Consider the following 23,118-nt stretch of genomic DNA (forward strand, 5'->3'; position numbering starts at 1 on the left):
TCTCAAAGTGTATAACTTTATTTATAGATTTTCTCTACTATTATAGGCCGTAGTAACAATAATATAAAATATTCTGGCGAACTAATAACCTATCATATGTTGTCTTAACCTAATTTTTTTTTTCATAATCTGTTATAGCAGCCATATGATCAATCAAACGACAGCAACAGACAGCACTGCCTCAAAGGAACAGGTAAAATCACAGTAAAGAATATACTTCAGAAGACAATATCTACAAATTATGAGAAGGCATGTACACATGAATATGTCAGGGGTGGATCAAGCCATTTTTAAAAGGGGGTCCCAATCCAGGATAGAGGAGGGCCGGGGGGTTCCAACTATATGTCCCCATTCAAATGCATTGATCGTCAAAAAAGGGGGGTCCCAATCCAGTATAAAGAGAGTCCCAATCCAGGATAAAGGGGGCATTGATCGTCAAAAAAGGGGGGTTCCAACCCCCAGAAACCCCCTCCCCCGCCTCCGGATCCGCCACTGTATGTCTTGTGGGGTTCATGGGGATTCTTTATGTATTTGAATGACAATATCATTCAAGAACTTAGATTTTGGTATTTCTATTGTAAAAACTTAAGGAATATTACGTATTTTAATCGAATGAAGAGAGAAAGAAAAAATCGCGATGCCAACAAAATTAATATACAGGTGCTGGTTATATTGCTAGTTCAAATAATGTCGCTCATTTCATGTTGGATGAGTAGGACAGAAACAAGAGTTCAACCTTCGACAGAATATTAAAAGCAGTAAACTATATTTTAAAATCAACACATCATCAACTGAGAGGAACACTTCTTAGAAAATTACACAGATAATCAGAAAACAACAAAAATAATTAGGAAAGGTAGTATGTACACAGAGCTTCAAGGCATAATAGCATTAGATTTTTCATAAATATTTTTAGAGAATAATATTAATATATTAGAAGTTGAATGCATCTCAGCTGATATTAATATTCAAACTGTTGATTTGAGTAAATTGTTCAAATTGGATGATCGGATGTTTTTAAATATTTTGATCCGTGATTGGGTGAATTTATCTGTGATTAATTTACTGACAGTTTAAATAAGAAGATACATAGGTTTTCCCCAAGTATTTGACACCTGGTACGTCCGGTGTTGACGCATTGTTACAAAAAAAGTAGATGCTCATTAATTTAGATGCCCTTAAATGTGTATGTCACACAATGGGAAATGTTATTAGTTAACAGTGTATTTGTTTTGTTTCATACATGCAGTCATAAGTTAATCGTAATTTCATTTCACCATGTATTTATTCGGGGTAACTTTTATTCACTAGAGAATATTGGATGTAAATAGTGTGAAAGCGTCGATCTTGATATCGTTGTTTTGTTTATATTAGACCGGTTTATTGTTTACATAAATTAATGGGTTGAAATTACTAGAATAATTGTCAAGGAACCAGTTTAATTAATCTGAATCAATCTAGCGTTTTATGATATTGTAGTCATTCCTGGTACAAAATCGCTTGTGTAATCATTCCTGGTTCAAAATTAAATCACTAGTGTATTCATTCCTGGTTCAAAAACACTAGTGTGAACATTCCTTGGATGAAAAACACTAGTTTACTTTGTCTTTTTTTTTTTAACATAAATCAACTTTGCAAGTTTTAGTTAATTCAAATACCCCCCAAAAATACGAAGCCCTATTTTTTATATATTGCCCCTTAAAAAAACCTCTTTAGAATCTTATGATGAATGGTGGATATTTTACACTGGACCCGGATTAAAAAACCTAGTGATTTTTTATTGGTGGATAAAAAACACTAGGAATTTTCATCCTCCGGATAAAGTACACTGGTGGAATCAAACCACTGTTACAAACAAACATTTCATGAGCTAAGCTGAACATTGTAACATATAGAATAACACAGCGTGGTTGACATTTGATGTTTGTAAATATTGTCAAAAAGGGAAATGTTGGTACTTATCAAAGTTTTATGTTTATTTAATTAATGACATCATTAAAGTTATTGATTTTTTTTTTATTTACAGACTCAATGAAAACAGTTTTTGTAAGTTGCCAATGATTAAAGTTTTTTCAGCATTGTCAATGCATTACCATCAATTGTGGAAGCATCTACTGCTACCAATTCGCTATTGTGTGATGCCTAATCACTTGATATAACTTATCAACCTATTTTATTGGAGTGATACGACGGGTGTCGCATGTGGAGCAAGATCTGATTGTGGAGCACATGAGATAATACCCGGTTTATCTCGAGTTTGTGTTGCTCAGTCTTTTGTTTTCTATGATGTCTTTTGTATACTGTTGTCCTTTGGTTGTTTGTCTTTTTTTGACCTGGTATTGTCAGTTCTTTCTCGACTTCTGAGCTTGATTATCCTTTTTGTATCTTTCCAATCAGTTTGTGTATACATCTGTGTTCTGATAAAGCAAGATGTGTGTGTTTTTTTCAAACTTATATTTATATATTTATATATTTATGTATCATTGTCATTTTTCTTAGTTTCTTTTGTTACCTATTCTGACATCGGATTCGGACTTCTTTTAAACTGAGTTTTTACTGTGCATATTGCTGTGTGTTTGTTTATTCTACATTGGCTAGAGGTATTGGGGGAAGGTTGAGATCTCACAAAACATGTTTAACCCCGCCGCATTTTTGCGCCTGTCCCACGTCAGGAGCCTCTGGCCTTTGTTTGTTTTGTACGTTTTTTTTAATTTTAGATCATTTATATGTTTTGGGATCATTTATATGTTTTGGAGTTAAGTGTGACGTCCATTATCACTGAACTAGTACACATTTTTGTTAAAGGGCAGCTGAAGGGTGCGGGATTTTCTCGCTGTGTTAAAGGCCCATTAGTAGCCTTGGACTGTTTTTTGCTCTTTGTTCGGGTTGTTGTCTCTTTGACACATTCCCCATTTCCATTCTTAATTTTATTATATTCTACGAAATAGTATCATGAAATGGTATTATTCTTTATCAATACAATTTATTTTTAAGTAACTTATCAACAAGAAATAACTTAATTATTACAACTGAAATTTTATAGTAAATTGTAAGATATGGTTCTGAACACGACTTTTGCAAATAAAGAGTGTGTTTTCTATGTTTTTAAGGATTTTTCGGTTTCTTGCTCTACAGTGAGTTAGCTCATATAAAAAGAAAATATTATTTTTCATGAAACACATAAGATTAAAACAGACGTTTATAGAAAAGAAAACAAAGCTATAACAGCAGTTAAAAAAAAAAAGTAAGAATGTAATTTATTGATGCAAATTGAAATCAGTTATTGAACTGCAAAGTAGTCCAAAATAATACAGATAAGGGAATACTTATTTTAAATAATGATTTTTATTATTGATTTGATAAATTATATATACTATATGTCTCTATGTAAGTGTCTCCTAGGTTCCTGGCCGAATTCAGATCCTGGATCTTGATCACCATATACTATTTTCCTTAAGTCTTCATCAAATTCACCCTTGTTAAACAGTAACTTTTCAAGATCTGGATTAAATCCACGCGGAACTTCTATCATATAAAGGCGCTCCTTTATTTTCGTTTTACCAGTTGGCATGATAAAAATCATATAACCTTGATAGCCAAGAGCTGAAAAAAGATTATATGCATTAAATATAACAGGTCAACTAAAAAAAGTCTATGATTTCGTTACCATAAATTACTTAAAACGTTTACTAAATTCATTCATCGATACATTGATTTGGTTTTGAAGTTAGCTGTTGTGTTTACTATAATAATGATGATTTTATAGCACGTAAATTTAGATAGAAGCAATGTAAACTTATTTGATTTTTTGAATAAACTTATCCTTAAAGGGTATCCATTTAACACCTAAATAGACCTATGAATATTTTGTGTAACGGTACGAACAGTAATTTCTGTTTATGATAGATTAAAACATAACTATGTATTGCTTTACATTTATGATAACTTATGGTCCTCCATTCTATAGATACCAGAGGGTGTGGATGGGGTTTACAGATAAGAGAATAATGGCCAAAACAAAATAAAGAATAGAGAATAATGGGGTGCTAAAATATAAAGAATAGAGAATAATGGGGTGCTAGAATATAAAGAATAGAGAATAATGGGGTTTTAAAATATAAAGAATAGAGAATAATGGGGTGCTAAAATATAAAAAATAATTGTGTAAAAATACAGAATAGGGTAAAATAAAGTAATGATTACATAAATAAATGATTAACAGAATAATGAAATTGTGCGTTTTCTGTACATAAATTTTTAATTGATAGACTAGTAGATCATTTGGTATAAAATGTCGAAATGACCGTAATCGGAACTGTTTCATTGATCTTAGTCATTGTAAGACTAATTCAGGTCTCTAGTTATTAGCGTTAATTTGTGTCCCGTGTTTGCCATTTTTCCTTTTTATTCACTGTTTTGTATTGTCCCTTTGTTTGTCTCTGCAGTTCTGTTCTTCTGGACTGACGCTTTTGTTTTGATCTTTTTCTTTATTTAATATATAAATCCAATTGCTTCTGACTTACTATTTTTGGAGTAATTTAAATGATATGAAAGAAAGACAAAAGCATTAGTTGTCAAACAAAAAGGGGGGTTCCAACCCCCGGAACAACCCCCCCCCCCCCCCCCCCTGGATCCACCACTGCCTAGTTCACCTTCTCAATACTAGTATCTCACATCACAAACCAAATATGATCAAATATACCTAATGTAATTTTATCTGCGGCTTATTATCCTATATATTCAAATAATAACAAAAAATTAAAATAATCTAAATTTTGTACGTGTTTGGTTTTAATCAAATGATAATCAAAATGAATAAATGGTGTCCTTTGTGTAGTGCAGTGACGAATTCACGGGGAATGAGGGTAGGGTCACCCCCCACCCCCCCCCTCCCCCCCCCCCCCCACATAAGTTTCGATTATGCACATTACCAATAAGGATATGCATACATAAATCAATGGAGTTAAATAAACAGTTAACAGATAACACATTAATCAACAACAACAAATAAAAACATCAGAGAATTAAAGTATGCATAAGTCAGTAAATGTTTGAGTGTTTTTGCATTTCAAGGGAATAGAAATTAAAACGCATAACATTGCATGTAATTAATTATAGATCACCCAAAGTGTGTTTAGCTTAGTACCGGTCGCTATTAATTTAGACACCGAAGTAAAACTAATTTGAGAGGAGTGAAACCTGATTAATTATTATATATTCAAGGGTATATATATTGCACGATACCCGTCAAATCGGACCCAGTGTAGGCAAGTTCTAGAAGTAAAATGCGTGTATAAATAAAACGGGTGTTTGGTATATGACAATGAGCCAACGACATAAAACATCACTGCTTGTCTACAGGCAAACATGTTTTTTTTTATCAAATTACTATTCCTGCTAGGGACGTCGACATGTTTAAAATTTAGATCAATGTTGTTTAAGGCAATACATCATTTACGAGTTGGTTCACTGTTGTAAGATATCTGTGTCACCGATGACCACAGATATTTAACAATTGTCGTTACCATAGTTCTGTCCTCTTTTTCTTAATTGTGACATCAACAAATAAGACGCATCGCAATGGGTACCACGACGGTTGCTTCAATGGGAGAAAGGTTTGCTTACCCCTCCGGTGTATCTGAGATCATCCCCAGATTTTGGTGGGTTCCTATTGCTTAGGTCTTACGTTTTCTGTGTAGTGTTTTGTGGACTATTTGTCTTTTCATCATTTTTGGTTTTAAGCCATTTTTAGTTATCTCGAGTTTTTCGAATGTCCCATTGGTATTTCGATTCATTTTTACTTAAATTTCATTACCAGATTGGAGACGAACACTTCCTTGCTCTGGTAACATGGCTTTTATTCTATTGTAGTCTGGATCTTTGCTTTCAATGTTATATTCGGGATTTGGCATTCCAGAAAACACATGCAACAGTACTTTCATATATTCCATTTCTAAAAGAAAGATAGATATGATCTGAACTGTTCGTTTGTATATTCGAGAGATTCTTATTTATTAACAATAAGTGCAAAAAAGGGAATGCCATAACATAGTGTTACCTGTTAAAGCATTGAAGGAACGAATGGTATTGCACCAGACGCGCATCGTGACAATCAGTGTCTCCTCGGTAATGCTTGAGGCCAAAATATTTGTAAAAAAAGAAGATCAAAACTATCATTGCTGGATCCAGTGGTGTTCCGGGGAGGTTGGATCCCCCCCCCCCTATTCTTTTCCACGATGTTTTCTTTTTCTTTTTTAATTATGTGAACGTTTCATTGTGTTTCGGGGGTAACCCCCACCCCCCTGTCCCCCTTTCACAATGTCTGGATCCGCGCCTAACTATGTATGATTATACAATAAAACCTTCAGCTATACTCTATATAATGCATTAGCAAAGACATTTACAGACAAGGAATGGTTTGAACTTTCCCATTGTCAATTTCCCATATCTCATATCGTATTGCGTTTACATATATCAATTGATACGTTACGCTCGTGCAATGTTCCCATTATACGAACTTCATTAACAGAAGTGCGCTTTTAAAACAGAACTGCTCCAATACTGTTATAAGAAGAACGACTGAAAGCAACACTATACAAGTTTTACGGACACCATTAGAAATTGGATGACAGACAGATGTGTCTGTCTCGACTCACTAGCGACATGTTTTCGATCTTTAGATTTCAGAATAGTCTTCTAATCTACGAGTTTGCCGATTGTGATATTTTGAAAAAGTTTGGATTCGCATTGCTGGAAATGCATACATAGCAGAAAAGGATTACCCTGTCGACGAAACCTATAGCTATCTTGCTCCTTTTTGCGATTCCCTCAGTTTTGTGTGTTACCTTAATTTGTCTTCGTAATCGAATTAGGATATTTGAACGTTATCAAATTACTGTTGCCTTAATTTACAGAAAAGAATGCGTTGATATTGATTGATACTTAAACTGTGTTCTTCATCATAACGCTTAAAATAGAATCAGAGAAACTATGATAGGGAATTACTTTCAAGGCCTTTATATATTTACTAACAGTAACTATTAAATACAGTTTAATGTTTACCTTATCTTTTACTTCTCTTTCTCCATTGATTGAGTGTAGCTGCTTTGCGTCCAGCGGCATATACTATTTTAATATATTTCATAAATTTATTCTTTCATCTTTGAAATGCTCCTTCTATCAACTGGTTTTATGCGTATAAAACGATTACACATATATATTTATAATTCTGGATGACTTGTCTCTTATAGAATACATATCTGCTATCGTGTTGAGAATCATTATAATTATGTACCCTGACTAAAATAACATACTTTCATTTATAACTTCATTTATAATGTAAGTGTTTAATCAATATCAGCTTTAGGTTGTAATAAATGCTTACCTCGATTTCTGCTGCTGGCAAGTAAACAATGGTCATCTCAAAGTGTATAATGTATGATGTTATCTCAGTTTTTGTTACAGTTGTCTTTCGTAAAATATTAATTGATTGGTTTCATTGAAAAAATATTCTGACGGTCTTGATTTTCATAATAGTGACATATCCAGTATTATGATGAGAACTATTACACCATCTTTGATCGCAAATGAAAGAAATGTGTTCATTTACAGGAATAGACCAAATTTAATGCAAAAATAATATCATGCATTGTAAATGTCTTTATATAAGTGAAGAAGGTATGTGATGTATCTTATCAAACATCTTTTATAAAAAATTGTGGAAAAAAATAGTTTTATTTATATTACTTTATTTTGCGTTAGAGGGACGATAACTCTGAAAATAAGAATTTACAGGATTATATAGTACGTTTATCTATCTTATTATATAGCATATATCATATATACCATGTCACGATATCTTTCATTTTTAAGAGCAATGTAAAATATATTGTTTTCACCAACTGATTTTTATAGTTTGTTCTTATGTTGTGCTGATTCACCACTGTCCCAGGTTATGGGGAGGGTTGAGCGCTCACAAACAGGTTTAACCCCGCCACATTCTTTATGTGCCTGTCCCAAGTCAGAAGCCTGTAGTTCAGTGGTTATCGTTGGATCATGTCGGTCATATTCGTTTTTCGTAAATGGTTTTGTTATAAATTTGGCCGATAGTTTTCTCAATTGAATTGTTTCATATTTTTTATTTTGGGTCCTTTTATAACCGACTATACGGTATGGGTTTTTCTCATTGTTGAATGCCGTAACGTTACCTATAATTGCTTACATCCACTTTCTTTGTATTTTTGAGGATAGTTGTCTCTTTGGCAATCATACCACATCTCCTTATTTTTATATAACAAGACATTTCACCCACAAATTTATGAAAGTTTTGCGCCGATTGTTCGTTCTGTCAGTACAAACGTGAATCTTTTTTGAAAGAATTAATTCGGTTATATTTCAGAAAACATAAGAGATAAATGCAATACTTTTTCGATTTTCAGATAAAGTTCATCGAGCCAAACTTTTATGCAAATTTGTACCAAATTATATGGTATAGCCCATTTACTGTACCCTGACCTTGAGCAAATTTTCTCGTTAATGATCAAAATGCAGTTAAATCTTCCCCGAATTTATTCAAAATTTGTTTCGATACTGAAAATTTTAAGCTTGTCAGATCAAATAGACTACCAAAACTCTTTAATAATTCTTTTAACTTCTACCTGGGACTATTATATTATATAATATATTGTTTTCCAGCTTCTACCATACATCAATTTTATCATTAAATCATTTAGTCAATCGCATAAACTTCCCTCGTCTCGAAAGAGGTGTAAAGAAATCTTATTTTGAATGGATCACTAACTAGTTTTAACTAATCGGACTTATTTTATAAATGTATATCAAGATTGTCACATTTATTGTAATCACTATATGTAACATGCACTTTATGGGCCGAATTTATTTTATCTTTATCACGTTCTTTTTATTCGTGTTTTTGACGTATACAATAACAACGTCAAGCATTGAAAAGCAGACATATATTAAACTGCATATTGTTTATAAAACATGGGGAAGTTTTGGGATACGACGGACTCGGGACTCTGAGCTCCATCATAATTTTGCCGTAGGGCTCCAGTCTTCACATTATTGGCTTGTGCTCATTTGAGCATTCTGTTATTAATCCTAACTTCCCTTATAGGGCTACGGGTTCCATTGGAAAGGCTCCATTGAATGGTCTCCAAGCTGCAGAGATAGGGACACTGGCAAACTCAAGATACATATGCCTCGGGCTTCAGGAGCTGCCGTTTGTTATCCCCAGGAATAGTTACACATTAATGCAGGGTTACAGCAATGTCTATCAACAACAAAATAATGGTCTTTTTCATTTTAGAAGCTTGAAGTAAAATTCAAAAATAATATATTGAAGAAAACGAAACAACCATTATAGATTTTTTTAAATATTTGAAGAAACCGATAAACATAATGTCCAAGTCAACCTACATGACGAGTATAAGCTGAAACATAATAGTATAATAGTCCCAGGTATGAGTTCACTGATATGATTTATGTTCGTATAACCTTAAAAACTGTCAACAGTACTGGTCAAAAGAAAAGTTTGTTTTTGTTGACGAGAACTGATGTCACTCACACGGTAAGAATGAAATGTATGGGCATGTGATGTACTATAAGGATGAGTTAAATTTTCAACGTAATTGTGTTTCAATTTAAGTTACACCGTATCACTGCAACTGTAAAAATAAACCTGGCCGGTAACAAACTATACCTTGTAACTATATCAGTCGACTATAAACCTGGCTGGTAACAAACTATAACCTGCCTGTCCGTCGACTATAAACCCGGCCGGTAACGGTCCGTCGACTATAAACCTAGCCGGTAACAAACTATACTTTGCCTGTCAGTCGACAATAAACCTGGCCGGTAACAAACTATACCTTGCCTGTCAGTCGACTATAAACATGGCCGGTAACAAACTATACCTTGCATGTCAGTCGACTATACACCTGGACGGTAACAAACTATACCTTGCATGTCAGTCGATTATAAACCTGGCCGGTAACAAACTATACCTTGCCTGTCAGTCGACTATGAACCTGTCTGCTAACAGACTATACCTTGCATGTCGTTCCACTATAAATCTGGCCGGTAACAAACTTTACCTTGCCTGTCAGTCGACTATAAACCTAGCCGGTAACAAACTATACATTGCCTTTTAGTTGACTATAAACCTGACCGGTAACAAACTACCATGCATGTCAGTCGGTTATAAACCTGGCCGGTAACAAACTATACCTTGCCTGTCAGTCGGCTATATACCTGGCTGGTAACAAACTATATCTTGCCTTTCAGTCGACTATAAACCTGTCTGGTAACAAACCACTTTGCATGTCAGTCGACTATAAACCTGTCTGTTAACAAACTATACATTGCATGGCAGTCGATTAGAAACCTGTCTGGTAACAAACTATACCTTGCCTGTCAGTCGACTATAAACCTGGCCGGTAGCAAACTATACTTTGCCTGTCAGACGACTATAAACCTGTCTGATAACAAACTATACCTTGCCTGTCAGTTGACTATAAACTTGGCCGGTAACAAACTACCTTCCATGTCAGTCGCCCATGAACCTGGTCAGAAACAAACTACTAGTACCTTTCATGTCAGTTGGCTATAAACCTGGCAGGTAACGACAATAAACCTGACGGGTAACAATCTACCTAGCATATCAGTCGATTATTAACCTGGTCGGTAACAAACTACAAAGCATGTCAATTGACTATAAATCTGGCCGGTAACAAAGTATCTTGCATGTCAGTGGACTATAAACCTGGCCGGTAAAAAACTATCTTGCATGTCAGTTGGCTATAAACCTGGCCGGTAACAAATTACTTTGCATGTCAGTCGGCTATACACCTGCCCTAAAACAGACTGACATGTTTGTTCCCGGTCAAGTTTATAGCCGACTGACATGCAAGGTAGATATATTTGTTACCGCAAGGTTTAAAGCCAACTGACATGCACGTATTAGTCGTGATTATTTTAAGTTTATGTGGAACACTAGTGGTGGGTCAATGATATTTGGTATGCAGTTGTATTAGCATTGATACATCTCATTTTCATACAGATTATTTGGCCGCCCCTCAGTCATGGTCTATTGACTTTGAAACTTTTTCTTAGTTTACATGTATAAATTTTTGATTAGGTCAATTTAAGGGGAACCATTAATGGTTGGTCAATGAACTTTTCTTAGTTTACATGTATTAGTTTGTGATTAGGTCAGTTTAAGGGAAACTATTAGTGGTAGCTTAATGATATTTAGTATGCATATGTATTAGTATTCGCGTATCTAATTTCCATGGAGATTGTTTGGCTCCCCGTCAGTCATGCTCCATGAACTTAGAATGTTTTGCATTATTAACATGTTAAAGTTTGTGATTAGATCAGTTTAAGATGAACGACAAATGTAAAGTTAATGATATTTGCTATGCAGTTGTATTGGCATTTGCAAGTCTCATTTTCATGGACATGATATGGACCCCACCCCCTCATCATGGTTAATTGACTTTGACACTTTTACATAGTTTACAAATTTGTGTTTAGGCTAGTTTAAAGGGAACCACTTATTATAAGTCAAAGGTATGCTTATAAGCATTGACATTTCACATTTTAAGAAGGTTGTTGGCCCTACACCTTCAGTCATGGTTCATTGACTTTAGTTTGTTTTGCATAATTTACATGCTTAAATATTGCCATTTTAATTTCAACATTTGCATTATACAATCAAAATTACAAAACGCGAGACATATCTCTGTGTAAACGGTTTATTATAACTTATAAAGAAAAAAAAATGTTTGTATTAGCTTGGGGATCATCTTATTATCATAAGCTGAATTTTTAGTTCAGTCAGGTGGCCGAGTGGTCTAGAGCGCTAGACACATTGCAGGCGCTGTTATCACGATATCCCAATAGCATGAGTTTGAATCCCGGCGAGAGAAGAACAAACATTTATTTCCGAAAATTTGCAGATTTAACATTGTTGTGCTGATATTTAGAGAAATTATGTATATACATATATATATATATATATATATAAGTACGTCTGAACCAGTGGCAACTCTACAACAGATTTATCCATCGGATCACCAGCAGTGATGGTGATACATGGCTGTGTACATTCTGTATAAACAACTCGTCTAAACATCAGCCAAACAATGTTAGATCTGTAAATTTGCTTTCGCAAATTTTTTATTCTTCCCTCGCCGGATTTCAAACTCATGCTACTGAGATATCGTGACACCAAATCGCCTACACTGTATCCGACGCGCTAGACCACACGACCACCTAGGCTTCCGGCCACCGAAAGCTTTATTTTGAAACATAGGTGGTTGTGTGGTCTAGCGCGTCGGATACAGTGCAGGCGATTTGGTGTCACGATATCTCAGTAGCATGAGTTCGAATCCCGGCGAGGGAAAAACAAAAAATTTGCGAAAGCAAATTTACAGATCTAACATTGTTGGGCTGATTTTTAGACGAGTTGTATATACAGAATGTACACAGCCACGTATCACCATCACTGCTGGTGATCCGATGGATAAATCTGTTGTAGAGTTGTCACCGGTTCAGACGTACTTATAAATATAATTATTTCTGTGATTGTATCTTGCATTAATTTGTAGGATCCTTTACAATAGATATTTCAGCTGATCTGTAACAATTCCATCTTCATGCCTTATATATCATGTACTGTATTACGACGCTAGAATAAAACTGACGAGGAAAGGTAACACCCGGCCACCGAAAGCTTTATTTTGAAGCCGAGGTGGTCGTGTGGTCTAACGCGTCGAATACAGTGCAGGCGATTTGGTGTCACGATATCTCAGTAGCATGAGTTTGAATCCCGGCGAGGGAAGAACAAACAATTTGAGAAAGCAAATTTACAGATCTAACATTGTTGGGCTGATGTATAGACGAGTTGTATATATATACATATAAATGTCTAAGAATATAACCAAAACACGCTAATTAATACATTAAAAAGTTCTATTAGATTTTAAATAGAAATACGCAATATTTTGCTAAACAAATTAGGCGTGTGCATCTCTCAAGGTGAAATCGGATGCATGACAAAAAAATATTTTTGTAGCTTGAACTACACAAAATTTGAGTAAAAGTTTAACATATTTATTGATGTTCTATAAAAAAATATATGTTTGTAGCTTCAACTACATAAAGTTGGAGTAAACGTTTAACATATTTATTGATGTTCGATAAATTGTATGAATTTCTGTAAATTGTATGAATTTCTATAAATTAGTTGTATGATTTTAAGATTATTGTTTTGATTTGTTTTTAAATCTTTTTTCGTCTTTCTCATTGAGTCCATCAGGTTCAAGAGTTCGTAATTGGTGCATCCAAAATCTCTCTCTCTCTTTTGTCTTCCTTGTGTAACCCAATTTTGGTTTTTCTCAATGATTTGAAATGTGACGTTTTCAAAATCATGTACTTGTCCTGCTCTTAAAAGATGTCTTGTGATTGAGCAGTTTCTTTCTTTTGTATAAAATGACCGATGGTTATTTAGTCGGATGTTGAATGGTGTTTCTGTTTCACCAACATATTGCAACGTGCAAGTTCCACACGTTAGAACATAATATAATTTTGCGTTTTGCAATTTGATGTTATAAATATGTTGTATTTTTTCTTTGTGACTGTGCTGACGAATTGGGTTTCGATGTTGGCGACTTTGCAGCACTTACAATTGCCCCTTCCGCATGGTTTATAACCTCCTATTGTCGATACCTCCTCTTTAGATACTTTGGATGTTACTAGAATATCTTTGAGGTTTTTGGGTCTGCGGTAGGCCATGGCGGGAGGTGATGGAAAAATCTCTTTTAAGGAAGAATCATTTTCAATAAGACGCCAGTGTTTGTGGACAATAGATGAAAGATTTGTCAGGTCGGGATGAAAGCTAACAACAAACGGGATTTTATTTGTCAGGACCGTTTTTTATTTGTATTTAAGTAAGTTTGTTCGGTGTTTTTCTTTTGCCTTACCGAAAGCTTCTGACATATTTTTGTTCTTATAACCTCTTGCTTAAAGTTGCTGTCTGAGTTGTCCCAAACGGTGGTTTAATTTTGATTCCGATGAACAAATTCGTTTTAACCTGATGGCTTGGCTGTACGCAATGCTCCGGGAACAGTGTTTAGGGTGACAACTCTTCGGAGAGAGAAATTGGTGTTTATCAGTTTTTTTTTTTTTGGTGTGAAGGTCGGTTGTCCTGACTCCGTTTTCTAAAGTTATGGTGGTGTCGAAAAACGCAATTTTCTCATTTGAAACTTCAGATTTGAACTTTATAGATTGATGAAAGTTATTACAGAAATCGAGAAATTCTTGCAGATGTTCTGCAGTTTCGTTCCATATGATGTCGATGTCATCAATATAACGGAGCCAAGACAGGGGTTTGTATGGTACACTCGAAAAGATGCGTTCTTCGAGACTCCCCATGAAAATGTTGGCAAAAGACGGTGCCATTTTGGTTCCCATACTGGTACCGTCAATCTACAAGTAGTGCTGGTCGTTGAATGCAAAATTGTTGTCTTCGAGCCCTAGTCTCAGCAACTGAACCAGACAGTCTGTTGAGGGATGTTTATCCTTACGATTGTTCCATACTTGTTCACAAGCGACTACTACTTCATGTTTTGGAATATTGGTGTATAAAGAAGACACATCCATCGATACCGAAATTGTGTTGTTTAGAAAGGGATTTAATGAATCCATTTTCTTCAAATAATCTGTTGTATCTTGAATGTAGGATGGCATTGTTCTAACATGTGGTCTAAGATGGTAATCAACGAATTTTTATACTAGTTTAAATTGAAAACAACGTTCAATCCTATGATTGCGTTGGATAAAAACCGCATTTTTTATACGTGTGCATGCAAAACAAATTTCTTGGTAGAGGGGTCTAAATACAGCTAAACAACATTTTCCAAAAGACCAAAAAAGTGAAAAAATGTATTTAAACAAAACGCATTTGACTAGAAGGTCGAACAACAGATGTTCTTAAACATTGCTGACTGCCATGGCGATTGCCAAATAAACGGATCACCAGATTTTACAAAATGGATCTTAATTATTAATCTAATACCAAACAGAAACCAATTAACGTGCGGAAAAGATGGTATGCCGCAAACATGAGGAGCAAAAATTGGTACATAATATCCGGATTTCGACAAGTAATGTCTCTTCAGTGATGTTAGGAATCGAAACGGTATTTGGAAGGCCATATAATTAACCTCAATGTAGGATTGACTCTTCAATTTTGAAGAGTCGAAATAGGATGAACGGATTATATAAACCCGAAGGCAAATATAATACAATTCCAAACGAAAAAATATAAACAAGTCTAAATTGAAAACAACGTTCAAACCTAAGATTGCGTTGGATAAAAACCGCAATTTTTATACGTGTGCATGCAAAACAAATTTCTTGGTAGAGGGGTCTAAATACAGCACAAACAACATTTTCCAAAAGACCAAAAAGTGAAAAAGTATATATATATATATATATATATATATATATATATATATATGTTATTATTATTGTTAATCGGCAATGAACATTTGAGTGATATGGCAGGACATCTGAACGATAAAAAAGGACGTTTCAGCGCCAAAGTAAAGAGAATTTGAGCTCCGAAATGTAAGGATATTTGAGCGAAAAAAATTTAAGAATGATGAAGGAGTACCGCTCCCGTTTGTCAGATATATTCTGTTACCCCTGTTCACCGCGGGGAGGTGGAAGTAGGATTTCGAGCAGGATATAGTTAATAAGATGTGGAGTTTATAACGCAAAAAACTTAAAACATCTTTTAATCGTAAAAAAACAAAGCACTGTCATAAAACTTCTCAATTGCCAAGGGACATTTGACTTTATAGATATAAGAAATTTAGAACAAAGAAAATTTGCATATATATATAGCCAATGAATTATAGTATTAATTGATTGATTGATTGTTGGTGTTTTAACGCCACTTTTAAGCGCCACATTTGGGCTATTTCGTGACGGCCAGTTTTTATTGGTGGAGGAAGCCGGAGTGCCCGGAGAAAATCACCGACCTTCGATAGGAAAACTGACAATCCTAGTCAATTAAGATTGGATTGGAGTCGAGTGCACACGCACGAGCGGGGTTCGAACTCACAACCTCAGTGTTGAATGGCTAGTGACTACAGTAGTAGAACTACTTAGACCCCTTGGCCACCGAGGCCCCCTGAATTAAAGTAGACTTGATTGGTAAGTAGAGAGAAACTCAGGACTACGCTACCATTAACTATCCAGAACCGGTCGAATTACTCGGGTGTACAATCAAATAGATTACTTTTTAAAAATATTTTCTTAATTCATATAAAAGTACCACAGGAAATTTCGCTCCAAACGACCTATTTGAAAATCCAGGTAAGGTTAATATTCCGGCGCTAAAATGTCATATGTGCATTTTTGTATTTTCGCTCAATTGTCCCATGCCCATTGTTAATATGCATACCCAATATTCTTGATAGACAACTTTTAATAAATTAGTAATCAACATAAATGTTATATACTGCATAATCATCCCTACTCATTAAAGGCGATAACATGATTTGAATATGAATATTTTGAATTAAAAAATAATATATTTCGATATGAAATCTTAATATATACATTTGAAAAATGAAAAAAAAATTATCCATTGTAAATATTTTGTTAAGAGGGGCTGGATCGACTTTAAATGTGGGCCAAATCGGTTTGGGCCGAACGACTTGGGACGATTCTATTTAGTCCTGATAAACCTGGGGCCAGGTCGACATGAAATGAAGCCAAAATAGCTGAGTAGGGTTAAGTTTGAAATAATAAAAAAATATACAAGAGATCTTACTTATATTCACCAGATAGCAGTGTGTTTTCTAATGGTTCTATGTGGATGGCAGATAATGCCAAATCAAAGTTACAAAATGTCAAAATTCGGGAGGATAGAACTGAAGTAATAACAAGTTTAAATACTAAGGTGTATGGCATGACAAAAACTCATTCAAATAACATTCTGGTTTTAAAAGGTAGGAATAAATTCTAATTAATAAAACCTTTGTATCTAATCGATTTTAATGTGACCACTGATCATAAAGTCAACATATGAGACAGGTCTGTAGGACAGGTTTAACCAGCCACTGATAGACATGTGGTGATTATTATGTAATCAGGAAGAAAACCGCTGAAAGAATATCAACATGACAAACATTGAAAACGTTTGTTTACTGTAGATGTCAAATCAGTGTTATATAATGATGGCAGAAGTAGCACCAGGAGTGGGCATTCTAGGGATTTATATTGGTCATCTTCATGTAAGCACTGAACAGGAACCATTTAGACTATCAAATAATTGTGTTGTAACTGATGTGGAAAATCATTTACTGCGTATACTGGTCATGACTGACCCAGGACAAGTTATTACCTACTACAACCGCCGTAGCAAATAAATCATAGTTCCACTCATCCTTGCTCTATCTACAACAGGAACTATCTATATAGAATTTGTTATTAAGAAAGGAAGCCCAAGATCTGACTGTGTATATTCTAAATAATGAAAATTTAAATGTATATGACAAGGTTGTTCTTTGAAGTTTGAACATTTAAAAAAATATACTTGAATGGCTATTGAAATTAATATAGAGACAAGAGGACATGATATATATAGATGTTGATATAAATAAAAAAGGAAGATTTAAATCGCAACTGACGTTTTCATACATTACGTCAAGTAGTACAGGAAGTATAAAGTTAAATGAAGAGATTCAAACAGCAAAAGGGAGTATAAAGTTAAATGAAGAGATACAAACAGCAAAAGGAAGTATAAAGTTAAATGAAGAGATACAGGCAGCAAAAGGAAGTATAAAAGTAGTCAGACATCTTTAAATTTTGAAATGGCGTTCGCAAGTTCAATACAAAAAAGTTAAATTCCAGTTGGATGTCAGTTATATGAAGGTGGAAATAAGATACACTGGAAATGTATCACATGTGACTTGCTTATGTGCGCCAAATGTAAGCACGAAGTCCATCAAAAGATTGCCAATGACCATAGAATACTGAATACAAAGGATATAGGAAAACAGAAAAGGTCAAAGGACACAATCATATTCAGTGATGTCAAGTGTGAAGAACATTTAGGTCAGGCTTGTGGTCTTTATTGCAATACTTGCAATAAACTTATCTGTTTCAAGTGTATTGCTGAAGTTTATAATGGACATGAGTTAATAGAAGAAGAAGACTATAATAAAGGCAAAGTAGAACTGAAGCCAATTCAGAAGGGTAAGATTACGTCTGAAAAATCCAAAGAATTTACAAGAGATCTTAAAAATATTCACTTTATAGCAGTATGTTCTGATGGTTCTATGTGAATGGCAGATAATGCCGAATCACAGTTACAACATGTAAAACAAAAGGAGGATAGAATTGAAGTAATAACAAGTTTGAACATAAAGATGTATATGGCATGGCAAAAACTATTTCAAATAACATTCTTGTTTCAATAGGATATACTAAACTAAAATTTATCAACACCATGACCGGACAGATAACAGATTCAAGGTATGATGAAAACCTTTATATCCAGTCTGTATCCATGTCACCAGAGTCATCATAGTAGCCAAGTATCCAAGAAAGGCATTCCTTGCAACAGGAAGACATAAATTGGTTGTACTGGATCAGGAAGGAAACCAACTAAAGGAATATGAATTATTCACCTACTCTAGATGTATAACCAATACCAATAATGGTAATATTTGTGTGGTGGACATGTTATACAAAGATGGCAGAGATAGAGTGGTAGTGCTAGCACCAGGAGGAGACATTCTAGGGATTTACCCGGGTCATCAAGATGTCCACACTGAGAAAGAACCATTTAAACCTGTAAGGATACTTACAACACCATCAGATAATATCATTGTTACAGATTTTGAAGCTAATTTATTGCATATACTGACTAACCAAGGATAAGTTATTACCTACTACAATCTCAGTGACATGGGGATCTTAGGTTCATACTCCCTTGATCTGTCTACAACAGGAACTATCTTTATAGGTTGTGCTAGTGAGAAAGGAAGTACATACACCACAAACGCCAAACTATATGAGTTGGAATATTCTGGAATTAAGTGGTTTAAGATAAATGCAGCATGCGAAGTTAGTGATAAAAGGAAACTAAAAAAGTATTAATCAAAATACTATCAGGTTTATTTGTTTCATTAACAACTTTGGGTTGAATCACAAAAAAAACTAAAACATGGGTTCCAAAAATGAATTCAGGCCGCACAAAAATAAGAAGATGTGGTATAATTGCCAATGACACAACTTTCCACAAGAGACCAACTGACCACATGCACTTGTCTCTGGTTTTATCTATATACTTTATTATATTAAAGTATATAGGTAATTGATTTTAGCACAACATTTAAACATACATAAGTCTAAATTTTTATTAGGGCAACACATATAATTCAAATAAACGCTTCATGCCAACAAACAATTATCCTTAAGCTATAAATTTATCAATAAGCCTTCTACTAAATAGTCTTTCTGTAATGCAGGGTTAATATCTTTCACCACATATCATCTTTTTTTAGGTCACTAGAAATTCCAAGATAACTGAAAATTTTCAATGGAGTTCTACTGGAAACTGAATAATTCTTGTTCAGCCATTATTGGGTCACTAACTATATAATATAATAGTAATGTCTTCCTCAATAAATCATCTCTAAATTAGGTCATGTAAACTTCCCAGATCACTCAAAATGGAAGACAAAGTACGCAGTTTTCTATTAATAATCTGCTACTAATATATATAATTCAATATTTAGAACTAATTTACTTAGAAACATTTCATCCTATAGATATAAAAAACATTTCCAATAAAAGCCAAATTAAGTCAAGATCAGCTGAAATCTGTCGTACAAACATGTACACCTTGTAATCATTTCATGCAGCAACAAAACTAGAGGCTCTTAAGAGCCTGTGTCGCTCACCTTGGTTATGTGCATATTCAACAAAGGACACTCTCCAACATTGAAGACAAGTATAGAATTCCTAAGAAAAATCTCTGTTTTGTTGATCTTGTATTGCTGATCATTTTGTCTGCTTAGTTTCTCTCTATCTTCTTTAGTTTTTGCTCAAAACACAAAAGAGGTTAAAAAAATCATTATTTAAGGGTCTGCGCATTCACTCCTATAAAGAATGACAGCCTACTACCTTTATCAGCAAAATGTGACTTGTTAGTAGATCGGACGATTTCTTCTATATTTTCTTAATTGTAGATCTTGTCTTGATGATCATTTTTGCCTATTTAAGTTTCTATCTATCTATTATAATTTTTAAGAAATAAGGCTAAACTCAAAATTTTGTAAAAATCATCATCAAAGGGCAATAACTCTCATAAGGAGTAGGCTGACGATTTCGACAATCGAACTTATTTGTAGTACTTGTCCTGCTGATCATTTTTGCAGTTTAATGTTTCTCTGTATCTATTATATTTTTCAAGATAATGGTCCGAGTACACAGTTATTTCGTAGTGCATTTCTTTTAGACAATAAATGAAAATTAAAAAAATCCCACCTGTGCTTTCTCAATAATATTTTTACAGTGTTTTGTACTACTTTTGGGACAAATTATATCAAAATTATAGAAAACTTCATCGGCTCTAACTCAAAATATGGACAATTTTATGTTAAGGGGGTCTTGAAATCTTTTGACAGCTTCCGAAGTGCTTATTTTTAACCTTTTTCAGCTGGACCAAATCACTACTTTACTTTAAAATTCATGACCCAAATTTTTTTACAGTGTAATTTCATCCCCCTACTTGCTATTTGAGGCATAAAACATGGAGAAATAAATTTGGAAGGGGTATAAAAAAAAATGGCAAGTAACACACTGTCCACACTAGGGACTATATTTGTGAACTGTGTACTCGGACCTAATAGGCAATAAATTGCTTCGCCGAGCGCAGCTGGATACGACCGCAGAGGTCCAACCCTGAACACTGGGAGCAAAAATGGACACACTATTCGCGCTTGATACAGGTCTGAATTTGGATTGTAATTAAATATTTAACACATAATAGGTTTCTGACACAGAATAACTGTAGTCAAAGAATCAGACTTAGCATTTTTTGCAAAAAAAAATAATATTTGACGAATTTTTCTTTTTTGTTTCTGAAATCTGAAATGAGAAAAAATTGACCCCCCACAATTCAATTTCTTTTTACACTCCCCCCCCCCCCTCAATTTTTTTTCACCCCCCCCCCCCCCCCCCGCCCAAGAAAAATTCTTTCCCTCAAGATATGGTCATAATCTCAATTCAAATTTCCAATGGAGTTTGCAACCAAAGTTACCCATTTGAATACATCACAAAAGTCTTAAAATAGAAAATGACATACATAATCATGGCTAAAATTAATATTCCTGAATAGTAACTTCTAAAAATAAATTGGCAGCGAATCATCTCAAGACAATACAACATTTCTTTAAATATAATTTAAAAGCAGTGTAAGGGAGGTAATCAAAACGTGGTGTTTGGATTACCTCCCTTACACTTCTTTTAAATTGTCTTAAGTAATTGTCCATTAACCAGGAAACCCTTGTTTTTTCCCCTTTTTTGCCCCTAATTCCTAAACGGTTTGAGTCATAACCCCCCAAAGCAAATCCTAACTATCTCTTTGTGGTATGGAAACTTGTAGTATAATTTCAGAGAGATCCATATACCGTTCCACAAGTTATTGTCTGGAAATTTGAAAAATGGTAATTTGGGCCCCTAATTCCTAAATTGTTAGGACCATAACCCCCAAAATCAATCCAAACCTTCCTTTTGTGGTTATAAACCTTGTGTTTAAATTTCATAGATTTCTATGAAATTATACTAAAGTTATTGTCCGCAAACCAACTGTCTTCGGACGACGCTGAAGACGACGACGATGACGATGACGTGACACCAATATAAGACCGCAAAATTTTTTGCGGTCGTATAAAAATTCACAAAAGGTAAAATTTGTCTTTTAAGGGCAATAACTCCTAGAAGAGGTCGTCTGACAATTTTGACGTAAATGGACAGTTGGTAGAGCTCAAACATTCTGAACATTTTTGCCCTTGTCAGATTTTCTCTATTCATAACGGTTTTCAAAATAATAGACAAAACTTGCATTTTACCTCTTTTCTATTTTTAGCCATGTCTGCCATGTTGGTTGGCAGGCGGGGTCATCGGACACATTTTTTAAACTAGATACCCTCATGATGATTGTGGCCAAGTTTGGTTAAATATGTCTCAGTAGTTTCAGAGGAGACGATTTTTGTAAAAGATTACAAAAATTTGCGAAAACTTGTGAAAAATTGACTTTAAAGGGCAATAACTCCTTATGGGGTCAATTTACAATTTTGCTCATGTTGACTTATTTGTAGATCTTACTTAGCTGAACAATTTTGCTGTTTACAGTTTATCTCTACCTATTATAATATTCAAGAAAAATAACCAAAAACTGAAAAATTTCCTTAAAATTATCAATTAAGGGGCAGCAACCCAACAACAGGTTGTCTGATGCGTTTGAAAATTTCAGGGCAGATAGATCTTGACCTGATGAACATTTTTACAAGTTTTTTTCAAGTTTGCTCTCAATGCTTTAGTTGCAGAGATATAAGCCAAAACTGCATTTTACCACCATGTTCTATTTTTAGCCATAGTAGCCATCTTAAATGATGAGCGGGGTCATCATTTTTTTAAATTAGATCCATAAGGATGATTTAGGCCAAGTTTGGTTTAATTTGGCCCAGTAGTTTCAGAGGAGAAGATTTTTGTAAAAGTTAACGGACGACGACGGACGACGACGACGGACGACGGATGCCAAGTGATGACAAAGGGCCAGGTGAGCTTAAAACAGTTAACCTATTGCTTTCAGTATCTGAGAAACAAACTAAAACACATAATTAAAACAAAAAAATGAAAAGTCCAGGTTAAATTTAAGTACATCACATGAAAAGCAATTTTACACATGAAAAGAAAAACAATGTTATCTACTAAGCTGCAGGTCCTTAACATACTATAGAAGAATAGTACAATATTAAGATTGCAAGTGTAGTGTATACATTAATCTTA

The 23,118-nt window shown here is 34.3% G+C and overlaps 1 long non-coding RNA gene across 1 annotated transcript; it reads right to left on the reverse strand.

Annotated features, from left to right (window-relative positions):
• Positions 1–3,226: 3,226 nt before the first annotated feature.
• Positions 3,227–7,433, reverse strand: LOC127719391 (uncharacterized). The gene is made up of 3 exons (XR_007990270.1): positions 7,385–7,433; positions 5,816–5,953; positions 3,227–3,603 (listed from the first exon to the last, which is right to left on the reverse strand). It is a non-coding gene; the product is annotated as an uncharacterized LOC127719391 (long non-coding RNA).
• Between the last annotated feature and the right edge of the window lie 15,685 nt (positions 7,434–23,118).

Source organism: Mytilus californianus, unplaced genomic scaffold, assembly GCF_021869535.1.
Source record: "Mytilus californianus isolate M0D057914Y unplaced genomic scaffold, xbMytCali1.0.p SCAF_11, whole genome shotgun sequence".
NCBI lineage: Eukaryota > Metazoa > Mollusca > Bivalvia > Mytilida > Mytilidae > Mytilus > Mytilus californianus.